General features: G+C 41.8%; 1 long non-coding RNA gene across 2 annotated transcripts in view; it reads right to left on the bottom strand.

Moving 5' to 3' along the window:
• Positions 1–1,415: 1,415 nt before the first annotated feature.
• The window catches only part of LOC125461756 (uncharacterized), a 47,712-nt gene continuing 28,728 nt past the window's right edge, over positions 1,416–20,399 (bottom strand). For both annotated transcript variants that reach the window (XR_007249545.2, XR_007249546.2), the window contains one exon: positions 1,416–7,464. This is a non-coding gene — a long non-coding RNA (uncharacterized LOC125461756). The remainder of the gene's footprint in view (positions 7,465–20,399) is intronic.

Raw genomic sequence — 20,399 nt, 5'->3', positions numbered from 1 at the left:
ACTCAGTCCCTTTACCAATAAAACCTAACACACTGTACGCCTTCCTAACAACCCTATCAACCTGGGTGGCAACTTTCAGGGATCTATGTACATGGACACCGAGATCTCTTTGTTCATCCCCACTACCAAGAATCTTACCATTAGCCCAGGTGGTGTTCTTATGCATCTGCTGCAGTGAAAGCCATGTGTTTAGGAGACAGGGTTGAAGACTTGGCAACTTGCTGCATTGCATCTTGTAGATTGCACATTTCAGTTACAATATGCCAGTGAAACAAGAAGTACATATCTAAGGTAGTGAATGTGGTGCCAGTCAGATGGTCTGCTTTGTCCTGGGTGGTGTCAAGCATCTGGAGTGTAACAGGAAATGCAGCGTCCAAGCATGTGGGGAGTATTCCATCAAACTCCTAACTTGCATCTTGTAGGTGGCAAAAAGCATTGGGCAGCAAGAAAGTGAGAGATGCATTATGGAATACCCAGCCCCTGATCTGTTTTGTAGTCAGGGTACTTGCATGACTTGTTCAGTTAAGTTTCAGATCTGTGGTGATCCCCAGGATGTTCATGGTTAGGGAATCAATAATGTTAATGTCAATGTTGTCAAGGTTAGACTTCTGGTTTGAGTTGGTTATTGCCTGCTGCAAATGTTGTTTCCTACTTGGCAGTTGAATCTGAATGTTGACAAAGTCTGTTTCATTATCTAAGAAATTGCAAGTGGGAATGAACACACAGCTAAGCCAGCAGGAAACCTTCTGATCTTATTATGAAGGGAATATCATTAATGAAGCAGCTGAAGATGGTTAGATCTAGGACTCTGAGCTCAGTCTTAGCTCAGCATGAGCAAAGACCTTTCTCCCTGTAAACATTTGTACTGCTTGGCACAAATCCACCTCTTAATATTCATGTTATATTTAGGCCTGAAGAATCCCCTTTTTTTTTCCTCCCAAGTTCCCAGAATTTCTGAACCATGAAGGTGAATTATTTGGATGTCTTGAACACCAAAAGTTTAATTTTTTTTAGGATATTGCAGTCATTGAAGGTAAGTCAAGGTGCTACCACCCAATTCTCCATCCAGTCCTGACAGGTTGTCTGGACTGCATATGCTGTTGTCTAACAAATCTCTAGCTAGAATAAAGGCTTCCTGAGTCCTCCATTCAGCACCTTCAAGATCTCTGTTTGGGCTGCACAAAACTACTGTGGTCCACTGGTTTAGAGGTAGGGTAGTACCAACAATTTCTCATTTGTTTGCCCTTTATTCAAAATGTTGAATAGAATGCAGTAGGTATCCAAATGAGTCTGTCAGCAACACCTATTCAGCAAATTAAATTTTGGTTTAACACTCAGCTGTGCTTGCTAAAAGCTGTTGAATCCTGCTGTGTAATTTAATGTTTTTCAGGATGGAATGAACTGGGTCTGCAAAAATGTCCATGCAAAGAAGAAATGAAACTGCTCCTAAGCACAAAGAAGGAACCAAAAGAGACCATTCCCAACTTGATGACACTAATTAATCGTTCCTGACCAAACTCTTCACTATCATTCACAGTTTTAGCTATGTACCAAGAAGAAACCCAGATGTCCTGTAGCTCCAATACACTACCTGAATTTCCACAGCGCTTTTATAAATAAAGTATTTGTCCTGTGAACGTTGCTACGATACATCAGTCTGTGCATCTTTTGTACTATCCTTCAGGAGGTGGTGTGCTACAAATTTCATGGACTGATGTGCAATAATAACTTATAGAACATGCCTTTTTTTTTGCTGCAAGGTTTAATATAAATTATAACTGTCACAATTGGGTACATGTTTCAATCATCAAGCTTAGTGTTTCCTTTTATAAAACTTATCTCTCATAACTCCCTTTTATGTTTTGAAATAATCTCTTCTATTTAAAATTGTACTGATTTCTGTGCTCCTTTGCAGAGATCTGTATCCACTTCAGTGTGTACCATTAAATATATATTTTCTTAAATGGAACCGGAATGAATTGCACAAAGGGAATGTTTTGATTTTCCTTTCTACTCATCATTGTGCAAAGTCCTGGCGCACCATTGCTCCAAACCTTTGCGGTTGTCACTAGTTCAAACTATGGAGGCACAGAATGGCTGGGAGTGGGTAGATGCAGTTCAGCCTGTTTATGCAGGTACTTGTAAATAAACTCAACCCAGAAATGTAGCAGTACAATTTATCAAAAGGTGTTTTACAAAACAAGCTAGCCCAAGGCCATAGGCAAGTGTTTGGATTAGATGAGATGCCTCAGTTATCATTTTTTTCATCTACAGATTTTACTTGTAGAATTCATTTATCATGGACTCAGTTTGAATCCCTGGTTTGAAATGCAGCAAGGCGTCGGCTGGCCCGACCTGGATTGTCAGCAGGGAGGCTCAGCAAGATTAAATTTTTGGGCCTCGGTAATGACCAACTTTGCAAGAAATGATTGCTTAGCTGTTAAATTCAGGTAGTGGGTCCACAATTGGCATTAGTATTCCAGGAGAGCAAATTCTGATCTTGAGGGATCCAAGATTTCTACTAGCAAGGAGGTACTTGAATTTGACCCTTGTATTTCAGTCTCTGACTATTCTGTGTGTTGATTACTTTGTGATCGAAATTTATGTGTGTTTTGACTGATTCCTTAACTATTTATTTGCTATAATTCTGATCAGAGCTTCGAGCAATTTTCAGTGTACATGGCCACTGTCCTGCATGATTTCAATAGGAGGGAGCCACCTTTTTTAACTGTAGCAGGTTTTAGTAACCTTAACTAGTTTACTTGAAATGTTAAATATTGTTGGACTTCATTGTGAATGGCAGCTGTTGAGAGGGAGAGGTGTTTTAGACCAGAGTAAAACTCCAGGCACCCTTTCAGCTGCACAAGACTTTGTACACAACAACAGCCTGACTACAATTCAGGCCTTAGGTTATTGTTGATATTGGTACGCAAGTATCTTCATTCTTTAGGGGAAATGGCACATCTCTAATTTCAATTGGATTGAATAAAATATATTTTTAATTTTCAACAGTTACCGAATGCGTGTGGTTGCCAGAACTTCTTAAATTGTGTTTCGATCTTCATGACAATTTTTAGCTTTGTTTACTTCCCACTCTCTTCCAGTCAGCAAGGATACCCTGCTTGCTCACGATACACTAAATGACACTACTGTATATTCACAATGCCTATTAAAATTACAATGAAGGCAGACATCCTTAAAAACAAAACAACTGAGCTGTACAGCACTAGCTTAGAAAACGGTTTCTAGTTTGTCATAACCTATTGAAACACTCACCAAATGTTTTATGGCATTGTCGTGCAGATTTGAGCTGACTTAAGTATATTTCTCGGGAAGTCTGGTCTCTGTGAAAGAAACCCTGATTGATGCAATCCCCTAGACATTCCACCTAATAAAACTTCGTGATGCTGATGAAATCTGATAGTGTCCAAGCTTTAACTTGGTTCTGAGGGAACACAAGCAATTGATATTGAGGACTCCAGAGCCTACAGCTGATGCTGTAACCATGGTGGACACAACTTGTTTTCAGCCTTGAATAGGTGGTCAGAGATATTAAATGGTCACAGGTATGTGTGAGAGACAGTTCTATATAGTGGCACTTAGACCCAAGTCTTGTAACAGACCAAACTGAGCTTTAACTTGGTCTTTTATTTCCAGTATTATAACATTACTCCTACTGTAGGAATAAGTTTAAATTGTAGATGAAAAATAAACAGCTGTGATTTTCTTTTGTATGAAGGAAAGTAGATTTCACTTCATATGATCCCTCTTTACCCATGTTACTAGTGTGCTGTTTTGCTGTAGTCTGTACTGTTTTTAAGTTGAAGTACACTCCTTAACCCCACAGTTTTTTGGTCTTGCTTTTATCTTTGTTCTTTATCATTCACCACTAATGAATATTTTATGCACAATGCATCAAGATTTTCTTTGTATTCATTGCACGGTTGCTTCTCATAAATGTCTAGAGTTTGGATAAAATCATTCTAAAAATGTTCTATCTTGAATCCCATTGGCCAGACTTTTCAATACTTCATAAGGAATTTTATTTACATAGAAGTAAGTGATTTATGGGTGCACAATGTTAACCAAACTGTTTGGTAGTAAAGAATATTTGAAGAAACAGAACCACTGCAGGTGCTTATTAATGGTCTCTGCTGGCTGTTTAAGAGTCATGATGCTCAAAATGTCCCAATAACTTTCCATGTGCCTGATGTTAAGTATGATTCTGGTGATAAGCTCATTTTTAAAGATCAAGGACCAGTATCACTACTGTAATTAAGTATATTAATTGCTCAAATGTTCTCCATTACCAGCAATAACAGGATGCAACCCTTCATATATGAGCTATTTGGATTAATATTTAGTCTGTAAATGTTGGAAATCAGTCAACAACAGTAAAAACAGAAAGGTTGGGATTTTTAAAAAAAATTCTTCTCAACTGCATGTCTCTATAACTCTAGTTTTACAGGTTCAAAAAATCTAATCTGTGACTGATGATAATTGTCTACAAACACCTAACTCTTAAATTCATCATTTTCCATGAAGGATAGGTTTCCATTTCAGTCAATGCTTGTGCGATCTTGGGAGTCCCTTGAATTTATAAAGTTACTGTCAAACAATATATGAGGACAGAATTTCCCCACAATTGCTGCAAGTATTTAGATTTATTAAACATCTATTACATCTTGCAGAAATATCTATCAAACACTTTACACATATGGGCTTCTCTGATTTTTGTTTTTGTAACCAGTTAATGTGATCTGAAGCTTATTCTAAGGTAAACTTATTCTAAAGGGACATTAGGATTGGCCTGGTCTGCTTCTATGGTGGATCAGTATCTGTATCAGTGACCTGTTAGTTAAGATTCTAGTATGTGCTGATAGAAAATGAAACACTGTCAATTTGAAGAAGAAAAGAAGCCTTCCACATCTTAATTATTTAGGTCAACTTTAATTCAGTGGCTTCCTAATTGTAGACAGTCATGTGGCATTAGCCAATCTCTTGGTTTCAGTTTGCAAACTGGCCGGTGCTGCTTTTCTGCCCTGTTACTTATCTGAATTCTCATACCTAATCCCTTCTAGCGGGTAACATGCATTTCATTTGGTTAGATAGTTGTAGACCTTCTCTGACTGAAATCCACATTTTTGTTATAAATTCATTATCACTGTTGTAATCCTTCACCTCTTAAGGTTAACCATCTCCCAATTTACACTTGTAAAGGCTGTCACGTTCATTTTGAAAAGATGTATGAGCAGGAGCAAGTGGGGCAAAGGGTAGTTTTAAAGGTTAATATTTCGAAGAGAATAAGATAACATTTAAATTTGTGTATTGCCCAATGCATTCTGAGTGATATTGTATTTCAATCTTGTTTAAGTACAGTGTCACATTCCAGTGTAACTTGGATGGAATGCATTTTTATCAAGAAGTTCCTTTCCATTTCCTGCTACATTACTTTTTAAAATATTTGCTTGGTAGTAAGTCCTTGAGTGCATGTGTTTTGTGTTGGTAAAGAGTAAACGATCGTGAACTTTTAAAATGCAGTCATCTTGCATTCTTTATTTGGATGTAGATATTCTATCTGTGGTTATTAAGTTCATATTGTTATGGTGTTATCAGTTGTTTTCAGCTTTTATATTTTTTTCATTAGTCAAGGCAAATAAAGATACTAGTATTTTGTCATAGCCCATGCTGTACACAATGTAATTCAAATGCAAAATGTCTTGTTCATGGAATAAAGACTATTTAATAGAAATTAAAGGAAACTGAATAGGGTTATTACTCCTTTCACCTGTCAAACATTTTATTGAGACTCATGAGGTGAAGTGCTGAAGTACATAAGCAATGCACCACTATTGTTGAAAATAATTGCTCAGAGAGCAGTTGAATAATAAGCTTTTCTTGTCTAGAAGAACCTTCTCAAACAGGAGGTGTATTTTCAGCTCCTTTGTAATGAGCTAGTAAATGTATATTTAAACAGGGCTTTATAACATCCCAAGAGCGTCTCACAGGAGTATTCTAAAACAGGTGACATTAAGTCCCATGAGGAGATATTAAAGCAGATTACCAAAAGCTTGGTATGGTAAGTTTCAATAGATGCTGTAAAGGAGGAAAGATATAGAAAGGTTTACAGGGGAGTTCCTAGGGTTTTAAGAGTTTAAAGTGAAACGTCATTGATAGAAAATAGTGATTTGGCATCTTCAAGGTAACTAGGAATGTTGAAAATGGATGGTTAAAAAGAGATTGTGTAGTTAAGCCTTGTCATTGGGGATATATGCATCACATTTGACACCAATACGGCAGTGCACCTTCATTTTCATTGGCTCATAGCTAAGTGGTTAAGAATGCTGACAACAAAAGAATTACTTGAAAACAAAAGAGAAAAATTAAATAGGTTGAAATATTCAGCTGCCATCTGTCTTGTTAACAGAATAGCAATATTCAGTACTTTTATTCAATGTTTTTATAGTTATATCATTCACTAATGTTATTTATCTATAGTTGCCCCCTGCGTTTGAAATCATTCTAGTATTTCTCACTGCAACTCAGCATTGCATTTTCCTCTGGTCTTTTACACTTGAACATTTTTCTGCTTCTTTAATTTTTATAAACTTGCTTTATTTCCCTATCTCCATCAAATAAAAATAGTTACAATGTATCTTGTCACATATTTAGTATGGTGAATTATTTTTGAAGTATATTTACATAAATTCAGCAGCTGATTTAGATATCACAGGACCAGATTAATAACCTGAGAGATAAATGATGAGTTAAATATTTTGATTTGAGACACCGACATGGACACAGGAATCCAGATGCCCAACTTGCCCAACACGTTGCGATTAAGTCTGTTGTATCTGTCTGGATGCACTAGCACTGGCTGACAGTCCAGGTCCCATTTTACCATCTCATCTGTTGTTGGCACCTCCAACAGTTCAATTTTTGTGCAATACCCAAGAAGTAGGAGTGGGATTTGAGCTCGTAATCTTTGACTTGAAAGAGAAAGGCAAAACAACAGACAAACTAATCTGTAGTGTTCTGGAATCCACCAGTCTCACTGCTCTGGCAACAAGTAGAATGCTATTATTATTAATAAGCTTATTGCTTAAAATGGATTTAGGCAACTGCTTTCTGCTCAAACTCAACTGTATTTTTAACACACCTAAAGAGCATTCTCTGTTGTCAGTCATTGATTTTTCTACCTGGTTAACTAACTTTTTTTTCTTGCCAATACAGCATTCTGAATGGAGAGAAGATCCAAGATAATTCTTTTCATATCTTAAAACACCAGTCACCACAATGGTGGTCTGCATCCCTAGTGCTATTAACAGATGATGCCTGTTAGTAAAACATTTTAGAAGGCAGTGCTTCACATGATAAAAATTAGACGTTTTTTGCAGAAATCTGGATGATGGCTGTTTTGAAAATCATGGGAGCAAGGTTCTTATTTCCAAGGTGAATAGGAACCTGCAACAAAAGGATAAGAAGTAAAGGCAAAATAATGGGAATGCTGGAAATCTGAAGCACAATGCTGGAGCAGGTCTGGCAGCATCTGTGGAGAGAGAAGTAGAGTTAGCATTTCGAATGCAGTATGACTCTTCTGAATTCAAGTCTTCTTTCTCTTGAGGCCCTCATTCCAGAATTCTGCCTCCAAATCTCTCCCTTTACCCTCTCTCTCTCTCTCTAATGCCATGCTGCATTCTGTTACAAACTTCAGAATGGAACATTTATACCCTCATTCTAGGTCACTAATGAGCAATGTCATGGCAGTTCAATACAAAATAAATGGTGTCAAATAATGGTTTAAGGATCTCACTGGGTGCAGTGAGTGTCAATGTTTCCCTGTTCAGCCTCCAAAGAACAGAAGGAATGGTAGTCGAATCAGCCATTCAGTAAGGTCACGACTGATCTGATTGTGGCCTGATTTCCAATCTAATATCAGCCCAGTAATCCTTGATGATAAAAATCCATCCAGCTCAGCTTTGAATATATTTGATAACCCAGGCTCTACACTCAGAATCCCTACAGTGAGGAGACAGGCCCTTCAGCCCAACAAGTCCATGTTGACCACCAGAGCTTCCCTCCCACTGACCCCATCCCCTTATAACCCACCTAATCTACACATCCCTGAACAGTACGGGCAATTTCCCATGGCCAATCCACCTAATGTGCACATCTTTGGACTGTGGGAGGAAACCCACGCAGACACAGGGAGAACGTGCAAACTCCACACAGTCACCTGAGGGTGGAGTTGAACCTGGCACTGTGAGGCAGCAGTGGTAACCGCAGAGTCACCGTGCCATCTGGGAAAGAATTCCACACAGTCTAACAACCATTTGAAAAAAAAAATTCTCTTAATTTCAGTCTTAAATGGACAACCACTGATTTTTAAACAGTGTTCTGAAATTCAAGACTCTCAACAATTGAAAGTGCTACAAGAACATATGCATCTCCTGCATCAGTGCATTATTAGCAGCCTCCAGAACCTGATTTGAGTGGTCAGTGCAGGAGATACAGTAACTTGTACAGTGGCAACACCTGAGCCCATCTGTGGCCTGATCCAGCATCCCAGGGTGGAGGGGTCAATTACTAAGGAACACAGGTTCAAGGTGCAGGTGAGGGGGGAATAGTTTAAAAGAGATGTTCAAGGCAGGTTTTTCACACAAAGGGTGGTGAGGTGCCTCAAACGCGCTGCCAGAGGAGATGGTGGAAGCAGACTCAATAGTGGCATTCAAGAAGTACCTGGAGGAATACATGACTCGGAGGCGAATAGAGGGATATGGATCCTGTAAGTATACAGCAGTTTTATTGTGGAAGGGCAACGTATGTCAGTGCAGGCTTGGAGGGCCGAGGGGCCTGTTCCTGTGCTGTGTTGTTCTTTGTTCTTTGTCTACATTTTTCAGTTGAATTCATTGGTTGACAATTAGGCATATGCTTCCTGTCCATGTTATTTGACATTCCCCTAGTCCAAGTCTCAGAGTGCAGCTTGTGACAAAAGCATGAACTTAGTATTTTGTAAAGGAGGTGCTCCTTTCTCTTTTTATAACTTTGTAGTCTTCCAGAAGAGTGGGATTTGGAAAAAAAAACTGCATGAGGTGGAGCAGAGGGCCGGAGGGGATTCAGTTCTGTGAACTCCTGTGCCTCCCAACTGCGTTCAGAGAAAATCTAAGGCAACCCAGCAGCTAGAGGAAGTGCAGAAAAAGGAGCCCGAGAAAGGAATGCCGGTGATCTCAAGGCCAAGGACCAATTCCACCTCCTGGAAACATATCCCAGAAACACCTCCCAGGCTGTGTGTTTGGAGTTGTGGTCTAGGATTGGGCTAATCAACTAGACAAAGACCAACAGAACCCAGGAGCAATGACACAGAATTTAACTGATTAGCTGGTGCGTATGTTGCTCACATCTTTTCAAGCCTAGGAATTTGATTATTAATTGTGAGGTATCATTTAGTATTAGTAAAGTTTACTAGTGGTCATAAAGCTTATTGGGAGTGGTTAGATTTACGAATTAATTGAATAAAAATGAGGTCACAAAAGAAGGCCAGGAAGCTAATACATTTGAGACTATATTGTGGGGTCTTCTAGGCTCCAGTGTGATCTGAGGCAGACATATCTGCAGATAATAAAATGTGAGGCTGGATGAACACAGCAGGCCCAGCAGCATCTCAGCTTTTGTGCTCCTGAGATGCTGCTGGGCCTGCTGTGTTCATCCAGCCTCACATTTTATTATCTTGGATTCTCCAGCATCTGCAGTTCCCATTATCACAGACATATCTGCAGTTAGTATTTGCAGGTCAGTGGGCTTCAGCTTAGAATTTATTAGCTGCAGGCTCTGCGATGCATTGGAAAAGGAGAAATTTGCTTGGATACTTTATTGCAGGACACGGTCATACTGCTTACGGCCAGGGTCTTCTGATTTGGTCAGTAGTCAGCAACGGAGAGTTGCGACTGTGGGTGTGGCAGGTATGGGGACCCAGGAGGTGGAGAAATCTTGGTCTTTGCAACTGCTCAATATGCTTGAGGTTCCTACAACCTGTGTGGATCAATGTGATGAATGCAGGTGGTTAAGCAAACTGACCATGGCATGGGAAAACACTCAAATAGTGGGCGACTTAATCAGAATGCAATGTTTGTGGAGGGCAGCATAGCTAGCATTCTCTGAAGCCAAAAAATGAGAGCCTATATTGCCGAGTCACCTCCCCACTGTCAGAGCCTGGGGTACCTTCCCTGGTCTGGCAATGTGCTTGCAATGGGTTAGTAGGATCCTAACATGGCTGTGGTCCATACAGGTATCAAGAACATGGGTCGGACTAGGAAAGATGTTCTGCTGAGAAAAACATGAGCAGCCAGGGATTACATTACGAAGCAGAATCTTGCCTGAGCCACAAACAAATAGACAAAGGGTAAATAAAGTTAGAGAGATGAATGTGTAGCTCCAACATTTGTTTGGGGAAAACAGGTTTCAGGCCCTGGAGCTCAGACACAAGTGTTGGGGATAGTGAGAGCTGTACTGTTCTGCACCTGATCCTGACTAGGACCAGAGTTCCAGTTTATTATATAACTAGGACAGTAGAGAAGGCTTTAAACTTACTAGTGGGATGGGGGGTGGGGGGAGATGAGGTTAAGTGGATATATTTCAAAGTGAAGGGAAGCAGTGAAGTGAGAGCAAGCAGCAATTCGATAAACAGAATTTGACAACCTCCACAGCATAGAGGCACTGGTTTCTATCAATCAGCTGTGTTGGGTGAGCCACATTTTCCACATGTCTAACAACACCTGAAACAAGCTCTGTACTCCAAGCTCCGTTAGAGCAGTTACCAGGAGGTCGGAGAAGGTGCTTCAAGAATGTTCTCAAATCCTCTCTGAAAAAGATACTTTATCTCCAAGAATGCTTGGGAATCTCTTGCCCAAGGGCAACCAAACTGGAGGAGAAGCATCTGTGACTCTCTCCAACACAACAAAAGCAAAACAGTGAATGGAGATTGCGTTAACCTGAGCATCCCACCTACTCTCTTCAAATAGCACCAGCAGCCCACAGCAGATCCACTGAGACTTGTAAAGGGAAATCTAATGTATTAGAAGAACCTTTTTTTGATAAATGGTATTCACATGGACAAAGGGGAACTGGTAGAAATGATACAGTTGGATTTTCAAGAGGCATTTGATAAAGTGCCATGTTAAAGATTGCAACACAAGATAATAGCGTCTGGCGTAGAAGCTGATGTATTCGCATGGATAAAGGATTGGTTAGCTAACAGGGATAAATGTGTCTCTTCTGGGTTGGCAACCTGCAACTAGTGGGTTACCACAAGAATCAGCACTGTGTCCACACTATTTATAACCGATGTCAATGATTTGGATGAAGGGAGCTAAATTTCCCAATTCCATCAAGATAGGTAGGAAAGTAAGTTGTCACGAGGAGATAGAGAGTTTGCAAAGGAACTTAGGCAGATTGCGATTGTGCAAAACATTGACAGATGAAATGTAATGTGGGTGAACATGAACTGTTCACTTTGGGAAGGACAATAGAAAACACACTGTTTAAATGAAAGGAAATTATGGCACGTTTTACAGCTCCTGTTTACTTTTCAATAAATCGCAGATATATGCATGGATGTTGGATACGGGACAGGATTGGTCCAAACAACAGTCCCTCTGACCAATGAAATGCCTTTTAATATTTGCTGCTAGGTGCTCACGTGCTACTCGGAGGGACTTGAGCAAGGAATCCAAGGTGACCTACAGGAAAGGAGAGAAGGACACTAACTGTAGCCAGCTGGTATCATTTGTTGCAACTGCCTATTTGTCTCACAGTGTGGTTGTACTTCTCTTTACTCGATCTCTTTGGTCCTGGTTGGGTTCTCATATCGGCAGTCCCCTCGCAGCCTCAGCAATAACTAGATGACGAGAGAAGCCAAATATAAAGTTTCACTGTCCTGAAGCGGGGAATAGCCCATTGCTGGTTAGAAGGCATGACTGTTGAATTTCTCATTACCAACAGCAAAGCTAATTCAAGAATCCATGAGAATTGATGCTGTGGTAATTATGTGGAAACAAAAATATCCAAATGGGGAGGATGCTCTGTGTGGGTTATGAGAAGCACTCAGTAGCCTAGCCAGACAACACATATGACTCAATCCATCCCTTAGGAAATGAGGCTATGTGTATTGCAGTGCCTCAGATAAACAGTGTGAACAACAAGATCTATTCTGTGTCTAATCATCTCCAGATTTGACTTATGTATGATCTCTCTTGCCTGTGAAACTTATAAGTTCTTTCTTTTACAGAAACCAAGGTTTTGTTGAAAGTTACAGAAAACTGAGGGCAAGTTCCAATCTCATCATTGCCAAATTATCTGGCCTCTGTCCTTTTTTGCGCTTTTAATGGATTAGACCTCATGAGAAACCTACCCACCGGCTTCAGCTGAACGTTGCCATTGTTTCAGCTCTTTTAAAAAAAGCACTGAAATAAAGAAAAGTCATTTTAATTTTGCCTTGAGGGCAAGAGTTATAAATGAAGATGAAGGCATGAGAAAGATTGTCTGTGACTCGGGCAGCGTGAACAAGGGAGGACTGATAAAAAAACTCAGCTCATTGCTGGAAAAATATGTGAAGGGTGTGGGTTTTGTTTAGGCTTACAGCTGTGAGCAGTGACTGTCAGGAATTCACATTAATCTGTTAATCAAATCGGGGGCATGTAGATGATGTGCAGTGTGCTCTGGTTCCAACTTTTTCTTTAAATTAATGAAAGATCTGGCCCACCCCTGCACTTATTAAAGCTGCAAAGTGAAGATGTCAGCCAGTCCACAGCTGAGGGATAGGGGTCCGCTTTGTATGTTTCTTGGATCCATCTTGATATCAAGCCGTTTCACATTATGATATTGTGGAAAAATCACTCATGGGCTGCATTCTAACTAATGCATTCATCTGTCTGCAGGGAATATGCACAGCTGCATTAAACTGTACATCTTAAGCCAGTCTGTTTTAAATATTTACCATATCCTGCCTGTCCAGGTGCATTTCCCTCCCCACCCCTCCCACCGCGGGACCAATGCTGATGCAGCCCCCCTTCTCTCTCCCCTTTTCCAAGTGGGTGATGCACAGCCTGCGTTTAACCTTATGGAAATACAGACAGGTTCCAAGCATAGAGATAGCAGGAACTGCCAATGCTGGAGAATCTGAGATAACAAGGTGTACAGGTGGATGAACACAGCAGGCCAAGCAGCATCAGAGGAGCAGGAAGGCTGACGCTTTGGGCCTAGACCGTTCTTCAGAAAAGTGAAGAAGAGTCTATGTGCGAAACGTCAGCTTTCCTGCTCCTCTGATGCTGCTTGGCCTGCTGTGTTCAACCAGCTCTACACCTTGTTATCTCAGATTCCAAACATAAACAGGTTAGTTCTGCTTGCCACTCAGATGACGTCTTTACAGAATTGGAATGCACTGTTTGAAGGGGAAGCAGATTCAGGATCATCTTTGCAAAGGGAATTGGATACAGACTTGAAAAGATTTATGGGGCTCCGAGGGAGGGAATTAGGAGTAAGAGAAACAAATTGGGCATTTCCTCACAACGCAGACCTGTGGTGGGCTGAATGACCTCTTTCTGTGCTGTAAGCCTGTATTGCTGGGAGTTTTCAGCCCACACATAGTGTTTCTCAGTGCTCTAGGTGCCTATGGAGTGACACCATTTGGCTGAGAATGTTAGCATGGGGAACATTATCAACGTAAGCAGATTGCAAATTCTGCAATATGTAACATTGATTTGTCCTGAACAAGCAGAGAATCTTAGGATGATAAAGTACGGAAGAAGCCCTTCAGCCCGTCGAGTCTATACTGCCAAAAATACACCACTACCATCATTAGTCACTTTTCAACTCCCCTCCCAGGCAGTATATTCCAGACTGCCATCACCCTTTGGGTGAAAGGATTCTCCTCAAATCCCCTTGAAACTTCCTGCCTTACCCGTTCAAATGATGTTCCCGGGCCTTTGACCCCCCCCACCTAAGGGGGGCAACTGCCTTTTATTATTCCTGTCCAAGGTCCTTATAATCTCATACACCTCCATCAGGTCCCCACTTCTCCACTCCAAAGAAAGCAACCCAAGCTCAATACGTATTCGGCCAGATGAGGCCACTCTCCCTTCCCCAGCCTCACCACCATTCCTACTTAAAGGGTTCAGCGATGTCTTTCAGGTTAAAGATACCGATTTCTTTCTTCTGGCAACAATGTAGTTTCTAATTTCTTAAAAATTGCATAAGTCTATAAGAAGTGTTGTAACGCAGTCTGAAAATCTTTTTTTTACTAACTTCAAGGATTCACTTGCTCCCCACTGTGGGTGCTACAGTACAACAGGGAAAATGACCAAAGGTTACACATCGGGTTACAGGACAAGCTGCTGGAAGAGTGAGGAGGAGGAGGAAAGAGTGTCAGGAAGAGGGTACGTCCACTCAGCGTGTCCAGAGATCATTTCTAGCTGCATTTCATAAAGGATATCCTCACTGAACCTTGTCACCTGTTGCATCCATGACTCCAGCTGTACAGCAAGGTAAGGATGATATTGGAGCAGGCCAAGCAGCATCATAGAATCGGCCTGCTGTGTTCATCCAGCTCTACACATTTTTACCTTGGATTCTCCAGCATCTGCAGTTCCTATTGCCTATGATGTTGGAGCTCCAGTTTTACCAGTAACCCCAGGTTTCCATCCACTAGTGAGTAAGGGATGCCACTGAGCCTCTGTATTCCAAGAAAGCCAAACACATCCCATTCTTTGATAATAAAATGTGAGGCTGGATGAACACAGCAGGCCAAGCAGCATCTCAGGAGCACAAAGCTTTTGTGCTCCTGAGATGCTGCTTGGCCTGCTGTGTTCATCCAGCCTCACATTTTATTATCTTGGAATCTCCAGCATCTGCAGTTCCCATTATCTCTCCCCACATCCCATTCTTTCTTGTTTGAGAGAAACAGGAGGAGCAGGCATAAAAATTCATGAAGATTTCAGGGTTTCCTGTGACACCTTTGACACATGGTGGTGCTGTCAGTGTTCCCTGAGGTTCATGGCACCAAGAGAAATTCCACTGCCTCAACATCCAACTATTAAATGACCACATTTCACTTGGCGCTCTGGTCAACATGCTGACAGCAAGCATTGATGCCTTCACACTGTAGCAATCCACAGACAATGAGAGTACCCTAAGCTTGCAAGACAGCAGTCTAATCGTTCCCTGCAGAATGCAGACCAGTGACTTCCACTTATGCTGCAGTAGAGATTGAGACTTAAGCTGAACTTGGCTGGGAGTCCAGGTGTGCTAATGGAGTTCTCCGCCAACCCCATTCTGGCCAGGGAGAGCTCCAAGCTCCTCCCAATCCATTGGTTACTTGCCCTTCTCCCCTATTTCTCACCTCAATACTATCCCATATTGGTGAGTTGCTTCCCAGTACCTCAGTCAAATGACTAAGGCTCACCCAATAGAATATGGCCCGTTTTGTTCTCACATGATATTTTCACACATTCTCTTCCTCCGACACCCACTAAAGAATCAGCAATCCTGGCTGACTTTCCTTCCTTAGCTCTGGGCCATTGAAATAAATTGTTGCTCCCTTTGAATGCACTAGTTCAGATCAGACATTGTGGAATTATATTTTGGTTATTTCTTCTGACTGGGATCTGATTGATTTTTGCTGATGATCAACTAAATGTTGTCAAAATCTAAGAGAACTGCAGATGCTATATATCAGGGACAAAAACAGAAGTTGCTGGAAAAGCTCAGCAGAGCTGGCAGGATCTGTGAAGAAAAAAATCAGAGCTAATGTTTTGGATCTGGTGACCCTTCCTCAGAACCCAAAATGTTAACACTGTTTTTTCCTTCATAGCTAAGGGTGGCCCAGTGGCTCAGTGGTTAGCACAGCTGCCTCACAGCACTGAGGACCTGAGTTCGATTCCAGATAACAAAGTGTGGAGCTGGATGAACACAGCAGGCCAAGCAGCATCTCAGGAGCACAAAAGCTGACGTTTCAGGCCTAGACCCTTCATCAGAAATGGGGGAGGGGAAGAGGGTTCTGAAATAAATAGGGAGAGAGGGGGAGGTGGATTGAAGATAAATAGAGGAGAAGATAGGTGGAGAGGAGACAGACAAGTCAAAGAGGCGGGGATGGAGCCAGTAAAGGTGAGTATGGGTGGGGAGGTAGGGAGGGGATAGGTCAGTCCAGGGAGGATGGACAGGTCAAGAGGCTGGGATGAGGTTAGTAGGTAGGAAATGGGGGTGCGGCTTGAGGCGGGAGGAGGAGATAGGTGAGAGGAAGAACATGTTAGGGAGGTGGGGACGAGCTGGGCTGGTTTTGGGATGCAGTAGGGGGAGGGGAGATTTTGAAGCTTGTGAAATCCACATTGATACCACTGGGCTACAGGGTTCCCTTTGGGCAACTGTCTGTGTGTAGTTTGCACATTCTCCGCATGTCTGCGTGCGTTTCCTCCAGGTGCTCCAGTTTCCTCCCACAGTCCAAAGATGTGTAGCTTACAGTGCATTGGCCATGCTAAATTGCCTCAGTGTTCAGGGGTGTGTAGATTAGGTGGATGGGTCTGGGTGGGATGCACTGTGGGTTAGTGTGGACTTGTTGGGCCAAAGGGCCTATTTCCACATTGTAGGGATTCTATGACCTGCTGAGTTTTTCCAGCAACTTCTGGTTTTGTAACCAGTTATTAATATTAGCTACCGCTTGTCATTTATGAGCCTAAAGACAGCTAACAAGGCTGATCTAGGATCAGCAGATCTATTTATGGCACACAGTGAAATTACTGCCATGTGGTATGTCTGGTTGTGTATTTTTTTGGGGGGTCAAATTCTTCTCCCAGAACAGGAGCACTGAGGCACCAGAGGAGGCCCAAAGAAACGTGTCAAAGATGAGTCAAATCGAAGACGCGATACCTCCGAGAAGACCATCACCTGAGACTGTGCCAGATAGAGATGAGTCAATAGAAAGGATCCCAACATTTTGAGAACCAATCTCAACAAAACTGAAGAGGAAAAGTGTGAGTGAAGAAAGTATTGGCCTGGTAACCCAGAAACCTGGGAGTGATATTCAGAGATGTGGGTTCAAATCCCACCACAGCAACAAATTTATACAGCGATGGAAGTAATCCTGAGATAGAAAGTATTTAACAGTTTTGGTGTCACCCAGACTCATTCACAAACGTTCTCACTTGGTCTGGCCCACATGTGAGCCCAGAGCCACAGCAATCTGATTGACCCTCTCTCAAGACTAAGTTAGCCTCTCTGTTGTAAATAAACCATTACAGGGAAGGTATAACCGCTGTCACAACACAGGCTTCAACATTGAACAAGTGATCCTCTCTCTTCGCAGTCCTCCCAAAATCATCTCAAAGATAATTGCAAATGGGCAATAAATGTTGGTCCGACTACCACGAATTAATAAGTAATTAATCAGTGTGGATCAACAACATGCTGTTTAAACTCGAGAGTATTGACTTTTGTTGTGATGAGGGACGTTTCCTCTCTAATAATTAAATGTGATCCAACTGTTAGCTGGTTTCAACAATGCAGTGTATGGTTGCATACCTCATCTCCACTTTGTCTGTTTAATGATGGTCTTTGTAATTATACCTTGGTTTACCAAGGCTTTTCTTCTTGCTTTTAACCTGTACAAAATATTACATGTTTCTGGAACAAATTGAACAATGCATCAATAAACCCAATGTTTAAAAGTGAAGCTTGCCTTTATATCTCTGTAACCTCCTCCAGCCCCCAACCCTCTGCGATCGCTGTGTTGAGCAACTTGAATATAATCTCTCCTCCACTGGTGGCTATTGGTTATCAAGACACTTCCTGACATAGGTCTGTCTCTCTACCTTGCTTCCCCCTTTTCAGATGCTTCTTCAAACTACATCTTTGACCAATTGACTTAGCACCTCCTCATGTGGCTCGGTGTCATATTTTGTTTCGTAAGCTTCTGTGAAACACTTTACATTTGAGGTGCTATATAAATAAAAGTTGTTGTTGAATGTGGAGGACACAGATAGAGATAGAAATTAATCTCCTCTCAAAAAAAAATTAACCTTGAGCCTAAGCAATCAACTTGTATCATCTCACTGGGCACATTACGACTGGACAGCCAGAGCCCATTTGCTGTTACCTGCCGCAGCCCCATCCATGCTCCTGCCAATGATTGAGTCAATGTTTAAGTAGTTTAATTCCTCACTATTTAATTGTCAGGAAGGATGATTTTACTCCATTGTTCCCCTATCACAAAGTGAGATTCAGATTTCTTAGTTTGTGCCCGCAAGGGAGATGTACACATCAAACACTGGCGTACAGCTCAAACCTGATCACAGAAACAACCATTTTATGCTATTCCCACTGATAACAATGTTCCAAACTGCTAATTCTACAGATGATAGTTTCCCATGTAAAGTTGCACATTTGCTCACCCATACCTCAATCCAATACTGTTCTATCATCTAAGTTTCAAACTAGTACACGTGGATATATTTTCCAATCATATTCCACACAATGCACACGGTTACATTAACCAATGTTCACATTTTCTAATTGTAGGTACATACTTGTGATGACCAGAAAACTTATACTGTCACTTTCCCCGCTTTCATCTCTATTCTTGAATCTTGGGTGATCTTCCTGATATCAGGCAAAGATGCCTGGGAAGGAACCAGTTACTTGGTACGGAGCTCAAAGGACTGACAATGGCTTGTTGAAGAATCAGAAAAACCTTGCTGCATTGTGGAAAGGATTTGTGTGAGAGTTAAGGCTTGGCAGGTGAGCTCAGCTCTGATGGAACTTCATGTGCCACAGCAGGGGCCAGTTCTGGTTTGAATGTTACCAGAAGTGAGATATTCTAATGATCGGGAGAGATTGATCAGACTGGGGGACTCTTCTGTTGTAGAAAAGAGACCGAAGGGAGACCTGTTGGAAACCTTCACAATTCTGAAAGGGCGTAATGGGTAGACATGAGGAAGTGAGTTTCCATTTGTTTGGGAGACCAGAATAAGTGGTCATAGAAGTGAGATAGACACTAGTAACTTTAAAAAGGAATTTGGGATAAATATCTTTGCTCAGAGAACAGATGGCTGTGGAACTCATTACCCTAAGGGGTAGTTGAGATGCATTGTATAAATACATTCAGGGGGTATTAGATATGCACAGGGAAGAACGGGTTCGAAGGCCAGATGGCATGTGGAAGCCTCCGTGGGAGTACAGCTTATATAGATATCAAAGAAAGGAATATCAACGACTTGCACTTACACACTGGAAACACTTCTGCCAGCATAGTTCAGAGACTGATACAATACCGAGCAGGAGGGAAAGGAATCTAGATTTAAGAGTTAAATCCAAAAGAACAATGAAAGTGAAATATTCATGGAGGGATCAGCCAAAACACTTTCATCATTGAATCTCAATGTCACGTTGGGTAAGAGGAGACTGTTCTGCCCATTGAACCTGTGTCACCTCTTTTGAGAAAACTGTACAATTGGGCTCACTCCCCCACCCTTTATGCATTCCCAAGGATATATCTTGCTCCCTTTCGGGAGCTGAGTCGGTTTCTCCTCCTGCCTCACCCAGGCCTGCTGAAACCATTAGCCAAGCAACACCCACACCCCACCTGCCCCAAAAGGGGAGGCAATAGCCTGGTGGTATTATTGCTGGACTGTTAATCCAGAAACCCAGATAATGTTCTGGAGACCCAGGTTCAAACTCTGCGATTGCAGATGGTGGCATTTGAACCCAATAAATATCTGGAATTAAGAATCTAATGGTGACCATGAATCCCTTGATGTTTGTCATTAATTCACTAATACCTTCAGGGGAAACTGCTATCCTCATGGCCAGGCCTACATGTGACTCCAGACCCACAGCAATGTGGTTGGCTCTTAAATGCCCTACGGGCAATAAATGCTGCCTGGCCAGCAACACCCTCATCCCATGGATGAATAAATTTTAAAAAATGCTATCAGAGATAATAGGAACTGCGGATGCTGGGGAATCCGAGATAATAAGGTATGGAGCTGGATGAACACAGCAGGCCAAGCAGCATCAGAGGAGCAGGAAAGCTGACGTTTCGGGCCTAGACCCTTCATCAGAAATGCATTTCTGATGGCCTGCTGTGTCCATCCAGCTCCACACCTTGTTATCTCTTTTAAAAAATGCTGACTGACATTCTCTCAAGCCCCTGCCAGCCCCTCTGCCAACCACTTCCCTTGAGCCCTGCCACAAGAAGTGAGCTGAGCCGATTGCTGCACACACCCAGGAGTAAATAACACTCTGCTCCACAGAAAATGTGCATTCAAACATTCTTTTTTGTGTGTGTGACAGCAGATTTCAGCAATCAAGTGCACCCATTGCTTATTTCAGGAGAAATATGTTCCAACACCAAATGG

The sequence above is a fragment of the Stegostoma tigrinum genome, chromosome 20 (genome assembly GCF_030684315.1).
Source record: "Stegostoma tigrinum isolate sSteTig4 chromosome 20, sSteTig4.hap1, whole genome shotgun sequence".
NCBI classification, from domain to species: domain Eukaryota; kingdom Metazoa; phylum Chordata; class Chondrichthyes; order Orectolobiformes; family Stegostomatidae; genus Stegostoma; species Stegostoma tigrinum.
This window is presented reverse-complemented; position numbering and strand designations above follow the sequence as displayed.